This window comes from Mandrillus leucophaeus, unplaced genomic scaffold (genome assembly GCF_000951045.1).
Source record: "Mandrillus leucophaeus isolate KB7577 unplaced genomic scaffold, Mleu.le_1.0 Scaffold78, whole genome shotgun sequence".
Taxonomy (NCBI): Eukaryota; Metazoa; Chordata; class Mammalia; order Primates; family Cercopithecidae; genus Mandrillus; species Mandrillus leucophaeus.
Window position 1 is genome coordinate 30,258 of NW_012108474.1, and position 7,240 is coordinate 37,497.

Consider the following 7,240-nt stretch of genomic DNA (forward strand, 5'->3'; position numbering starts at 1 on the left):
AGCAAGGCAGGCCTGCAGGGCGTGGTGTGTTATTCAATAATGACAACGCTGATAGCTGAAGATTCATTGTGCCCAGACCCAGGAGGGAAAAGCAGTGATAAGCCCAACTGTGGTGCTCATGTCCCCCATTGTCAGAGCCCTACTATGTGCTCAGCACTGACTTGCTCTGTGCCAGCCTTGTTCACTCCAACAGACAGTGCTGGGCACATCCTAGGTCCTCAGACAACATAAGTCCATGGGACAACTATCTGAGCACCCACTGTGATCAGGATACTGCTCTAGGTGCTTGAGGCACATTGGTGGAGAAACGAGACAAAATCCTTGCCCTCCTGGAGCTTATAGTCTAGACAATAAACTTTTTAAATAAGTGAATGTACTGGTTAAAAGATGCTAAGCGTGATGGGGGAAAGAAAACAAACTAGGGTTGCTTGACAGGGGGCAGTGAGGCCTCACTGTGGAGTGACATCTGAGCAAAGGTTTGAAGGAGGGGAGTGAGCACAGCTGGGGTTCCAGGGGTTTCCACACACAAGGAACAGCCAATGTGAGGTCTTACTGACATGGGGCTCACCCTAGTCTGTGCCCAGGGCAAATCTCAGACCTGTCTTACCCAGGCCTCACCCTCTTACCCACCAAAACTTCCACTCCAGAGACAAAGGGCCCACTATGCACATGACAGCCTGTAAGGGGTGTGTGATCGGTCCACTGCATAGAGTCACCACATTCAGGAAAGAGGGTGACAGAGCAGCAGCTGGTGGCCCAGGCTCCCGTGCACAAATGACTTTCCAGAAACCACCTGGGCGCAGACGCCATAGTGACCACCAGGTGGCAGCACGTGCCCAGAAACAGCAGTGAAGCTGCTCGGTGCTGGGGCTGCCGGGCATTGCGTGGTCAGCTCCACCATGAGCATCCCAGGCACCGTGCCAGAGCCCAGGGGAAGGCCCCAGAGCAGAAAGACCAGGGTTCGATTCTGGCCACCACTGCCTGGCCGTGTGACTATGACTCCATTTCCCCCTTACACCTTCCTGGCAGACCTGCAGCTGTCCCCAACCCAGGGGGACCACACAGGGATTCCAGTGGAGACCCAAGTTGAGACAGATAGCAGGGGGCTGGCCGGAGCTTCCTGAAGCAGTTTTGGACAGAAAACCCCAAATTCCTCAGCCTCTTTAAGGAGCTGCAGCCTCTGACAGGCTCGGAGCTGCAGGGTCTGCAACCCATCCACTAAGGCCCCAGAAATGGCTTTCACTCACAGGTCTCACTCTCAACTGATTGAAGGAAAGTCTCACCTATGCTGTACAAATAGGGAAACTGAGGCCAGGAGAACACAGGCTTGCCTTGCTCAAGGTCATATATGGAGGGTAGCACAATTAGACAGCCCAGGGTGCTGTTCACAGTTCCTGATGGTCTCATGCCAACCAGGGACAGGCCTGGGACAGAGCTCACGGTTTCTTCCGACCCTCACTACCAGGGAAAGGCTGGGAATGCTGCTCACAGCTCCTACGGGTCCTACATGGACCAGGACACAGGTGGGAGGGGGTCCTTCAGGGATGCCTTCTGTTGGCTCCTATCCTACCCCTCACACTCCAGCCCCTGATCTGAGCTGACTGTGCACTTCAGGTCCCAGGTGAGAGTTGGGGGGCAAAGCTTTGGGGCACTCCCCAGACATGGTGCCCAGGGGTCGTTCCATCCACATGGCCCCCTAAGGCTGAGTTCCTGTCCCTGGCCCATACATGGCCTGGAATCAGGGGCAAGAGCCAAGGGCGGCAGCTTGCCTCCACATCACTGGGAATCCCTCCAGGGCTCCTCGCCCATGCAGAGCCCCAGAGTGCAACAGGGTCAGACAGGAAGGCATCCTGAGAACTGGGTGGGTCAAGATCCCTCTGGGAACAGCACCAGGAGACCCCTCTGCATCTGACGCATGGCCCAAACCCAACGCAGACCTGCGTGTCCTAGATACGGCCCAGCCACAGTGTGAAGGGGTCACAGCTCAATTTCCTCATCATCCCCCAGCCCTCTCTCCGCAGAGCATATGGACTGCAGCACCATCACCCTGCTAGTAAGGAATAGCCAGGAGGGGCCACCTCTGAGTCTCAGACACTAGGGGTGGAATTTCAGACAGTGTCAGGCATGTTGGGAAGGCAGGTCGTGCTCGGGAAGGGGCTTCGGGAACCCACAGTGCTGGGACAGCATTCTGAGTACACCCTCAGCATGTTCTCACCCAGAAAACGGACGACTGCTCTTAGTGAGGCCATTATAGGGGCCAGAGAGGAGCAGGGCCCAGAGTAGAGACTGGGGCCACTGCCATGAATCAGCAGGCTGAATCCAGGGGGCCAGCCTCTCCAGGAGTCTCCACCTGTGCCCAGCGGCACTAGGCGACATCCAGCTGGTTCTTCACTCAGGAGTGTGAATGACTTTTGCCAACAGAGACCTTTGCCAGCTGATGGGCTCACATACATCCATGACTCCCATGGCTCCTGCTCTCCACCGCTCCTCACACCTGACTCCCTCCCATCGCAGAGCCCCGCAAATGCGCTCTGCCCAACCTCCCCTGCGTTGCAGGACCTGCAGCCTCAGGCTGCCCCGCTCCCCAGAGGTGGTCCTTGGCCTGGATCTCCGGGTACAGCACAGGGCAGGAGTTCATTCACATGTGTATGGGCCACTGTCCTGTCACTGCTGGTTCCACAGTGCTCAGGACCAGCCTGGTCTGAAGCCACCAATGGGTAAACTGATCACTGAAGAACACAGGCCATCTGGTCCCTAACCTGGGGTAATGGGGGATTCCTCAAGATGACCCCTCAACTGGCTCTGGGAGGAGAAGCTGTCTGGCATAAGTGGGTGCAAGCAGGAACAGTTAGAGGGTGAGAAGAGCTGAGAGCTGTGAGCATGTACGGGGAACCTGACCTCCCAGTACTGTCTCAGCCGGGGCCCACAGGCGGCCCCAGGAGGCAGTAGAGTACTCAGCTCATGAGGGAGGCACCAGCTGCCATGCCTGTACATCCAGGTCTCCTGGGGTTCCCCCACCTCCACAAAAACCACTCCTGTGCTAGGAGTGCAGGCAGAAGGGAACCTGAGAACCCACTCAGTTACAGGTCCTGCGGGTGGGCAGTGCTGGGTGTTCTGGTCTGCCCCACCCCTGTGCCTAGATCCCCATCTGGGCCTCGAGTGGGTGGGATTCACAAAGGAAGAGCCGGAGTAGGCGTGGGGAGAGGCTGGCCCAGGCTGGACAAAGAGTCCGGCCAGGGAGCTGCACATTGCCCTCCCAGAGACAGTGGCTCAGTGTCCAGGCCTTCCCCAGGCGCACAGTGGGCTCTTGTTCCCAGAAAACCCCTCGGGGGGATCCAAACAGTGTCTCCCCCACCCCGCTGACCCCTCAGTGTATGGGGAAACCGTGGCCCATGGAAGGCCTGACTGCCTGGGGTCACACAGTATCTGAGTCACTGCAGCAGCATCACAGCTGCCAGCCCAGGCCCAGCCCCATCAGGAGACACCCAAAGCCACAGTGCATCCCAGGACCAGCTTGGGGACTGGGGGCAGGACTCTCAATGAGGCTGAGGGACGAGGAGGGTCAAGGGAGCCACTGGCGCCATGCACAGTGAAGTCCACTCTGGCTGCCTGCGGAGCCTGGTGTGGAAGAGCTGGGTGGGGGATGGTGGAGAGTCCTGTCAACTCAGGTTTTTGCTCTGGGGATGTCTGGGGACCCATCAAGCTGGCCGCGTGCACAGGTGCAGGGAGAGCCAGAAAGCAGGAGCTGATGCAAGGAGGCCACTGGGTACAGCCCAGGCTGATGCTCAGGCCCCATGTGTCTCCACCACCTACAACCCTAAGCAAGCCTCAGCTTTCCCATCTGGAAATCAGGGGTCATAGCAGTGCCTGGCACAACAGGCAGCAGCTGACTCCACCACAGAGTGTCTGGTGCAGCCTGTGGGCACTTGGTACTCTCTGAGGGGCAGGAGATGGGGGGTGAAAGGGCCCTAACTAGAGCATATGTAACAAGAGGGCAGCCCTGGGGACACCTGAGGACAGGACCCTCCAAAGGTGTCGAGTTTGGGAAAAGACTAGACAGAAGCTCTGGCCAGTCCGGGCACAGACAGTGGCCACAGCCAGTGTGGAGCTGCATCCTCAGGTGTGAGCAGCAACCACCTCTGTGCTCAGGCCTGCCCTGCACACTCACAGGACCATGCTGGCAGGGACAACCGGCGGCAGAGTTGACTACCAACCCCAGGACCAGAACCATCAAGCCTGGGCTCTGCTCCGCCCAGGGAACTGCCTGCTGCCAAGGTCAGCTGAAGCAAGGGGCCTCACCCCGGGACACCTGCCGAGAAGTGTCCTCAGCTCACCTAAGCCTCATCCCAGGGGGAGGTGGCTGCTCCAGCATCCCCACCCACACGCTGCTCTCTGACCCTCAGTCTTCTGTTTGACTCCTAATCTGAAGCTCAATCCTAGATCTCCCTTGAGAAGGGGGTCGCCAGCTGTCTGGCAGCCTAGCATCCAGGTCTTCTGAATTAATGAAGGGAGAGTCACCTGGCCTCTCTGCCTTGTCTGTTAATGGCACCATGCTGAGAATGATATTTGCTAGGCCCTTTGCAAACCCAAAAGTGCTCTTCAACCCTCCCAGTGAAGCCTCTTCTTTTCTGTGGAAGAAATTAGGTTTAGGGTGGAACAAGGCAGGCCTAAGACCTTTGCAGGGTCCTCTCCAGGTCCCCAGCAGGACACATTGGCTCCCTACCTCCCCTCATCACCCTAGACAAGTAGACAAAACAAGAGGTTTCCTGCTACAGGCCATCTGTGAGGGAAGCCGCCCTAGGGCCTGGAGACACAGGAATCCCTGAGGACCTGACCTGGGAGGGTAGTGCACAAAGGGGCCAGCATTGGGGAGGGGGCGGGGTGCTGTCCCAAGGTTCAGCTAGCAAATGTAGCACAGGGGTCACCAAAACTAAACCCCCAACTCAGGTGGGTCTGACAGTGGCTGACATGGCAGACACACCCAGGAATCAGGGGATGCCAAGTGCAGGTCAGGGCACCTGTCCAAGCCACACAGTCAGAAAGGGGATGGCAGCAAGGACTTAGCTACACTAGATCCTGGGTGTAAACTGTCTGGTAAGCTGGTCACTTCTAGTCCCCAGTCTGGAGTCTAGCTGGGTCCCAGGAGTTAGGCGAAAGCACTTTTCCCAGGCTGGAGGTGGGAAAGGCCCACATCTCATGCACATGTCTGACCAGATGACAGATGGACAGCCCAGTTTCCAGTCAGAGCCCTCCAGAGGTATCCCTGACTGACCCTACACACATGCTCCCGGGTGCCCAGGCACCCAGGCGACCCCGCAACCCCCTCCTAGGACCCACCAGAAGCAGGACAGGACTGGAGAGGCCCCAGCAGGGAAACCAAGTAAGAGCAGAAATGGCTTCGGTTCTCAGCAGCCTGGCTCAGTTTCTTCAAACCAGATCCTGACTGATCACATTGGTCTGTCTAACCCCTGGAAGGGGTCCTCCGTATCCATCTTCCAGATAAGGAAACTGAGGCTCAGAGAAGCCAGTCACTGCCTGAGGTCCCAAAGCCTATAAGGGAGTTCAAAGCCTTGGGCCAGGTCTGCCCAGGAGCTGTGGTAGAAGGGACCCTGTCTGCAGACCCCCAGAAGACAAGGCAGACCACCCGGGTTCTTCAGCCTTGTGGCTGTGGACAGCTGTCAGACCTCTCTAAGACCCCTTGCCACCTGCTCCATCAGGGGCATCTCAGTTGAAGGAGGAAAGAGTCACCCCCAAAATCGTCCAACTCAGAAAACAGGCAGAGAAGCCGAGGAATCCGATCATTAGGCAAAATGTGATCCTGGCACAGACACTGAGGTGAGGGAACTGGAGCCAGTGTGGGGGAGGCCCTCACAGCTGAGAGCAACTGGGGGTGCCCTGGGCAGGGACTGTAGCTGGGAAGATCCTAGGGCGGGCCTGATGGTCCCTGAAAGGCAGGAGAGACCTGGGCGACTCCCCCTAAACCAAGAGCGCCCCCTAGAAAGTCAGTTCCCCAAAGTGGGGGTTTGTCTGGCCAGCTCATGAGAGGTGCTGGTTGGGGGACAACAGTAATCCCCCTACCCTGCTCCAGGGGCCTGTTTGTGCAATGGAGGCCAGCCAGCCAGTGAAGGCTGCTTGGAAGGGCTGGGAAAGGGTCTCAGGCCCAGTGTCTTCAATCTGGGACCACCAGACTCCCATGCACTCCATTTGCCCCTGCCCCATTCTCAGGAAAAGGGGCCCAGCTTACACAGAATGACCCCTGGTGGCAGGGGGCTCTGCCTCAGGGACTCCTTGAGCCCCAGCCAGCTGCTAGGTCCCCAGCTTCTGCTCACCCTTGGGGTGGGGGCTAGGAGGTTGGGGTTGGCTCCACAGGGGTGGGGAGAACTCAGCCTGGGACTGCCCGGGCATCTAGCTGGGTCAAACCTGAAAAGCCAGTTTCATCCTTGAATCTTCTCCCGGTCTCCAACAGGAAGTCCCGTTGGCGGGTGGGAGTTCCCAGGATAGGAGTAGGGCCTCCAGACCTAGGCCCCACCCACCCAGACAGACACACACATTCACAATCTCAAGTGGCACACACAGAAGGAACTCTGGTCAGGACCACCTGGACTGAAAGCAGGACTTGGGGGGCCAGGGAAGATCCCCTGCCCATTCCCCACCCAGCCCCACAAACATGCCCCCAGCATGACAGCCAGCCAGGCCCTCTGCCAATGCCCTGAGCATCGGGGGTCTGGCTGTCACGCCAGCTGGGAGAAGGCCTGTCCCTGTTGGCCTCTGCACACAGAGTGAGGGTCTGTCTTTGGGAGTCGCTCCCAGACCACCCTGGAGCTTCGCTGTTTACAGATCGGGGAGTCAGCGTTGTGGGGCAGAAGGTGGAGTCAGTCCCCCACCCCCAGCTCCACGGCTCCTGCTATTCCCATCGGTGAGGGCGGCTGGGACAGGGACCATCCCGCCTTTAGCTGGAGTTTCAACTTGGAGACACCACCCACCGGTGGTGGCCGGGAAGGAAAATGTAGTGGGGGGAGCTCAGAGGAGCCTGGGGCACCCCCGGACTCTAGCCTCCCGCTCCTGGGACCCTCAGCTGTTGGGCGGGGGCTGGAGCCGAGCTGTCCGGCCAGGCCAGGCCGCTGGGACTGCTAATCCGGCCACGGGCTATTTTTGCGGCGCGCCGGGCGAGGAATCCGGGGCTGGGCCGCCTCGGCGGGCGACTCGGAAAACTCCGGGAGGAAAAGTCCGGCCGCCCCAG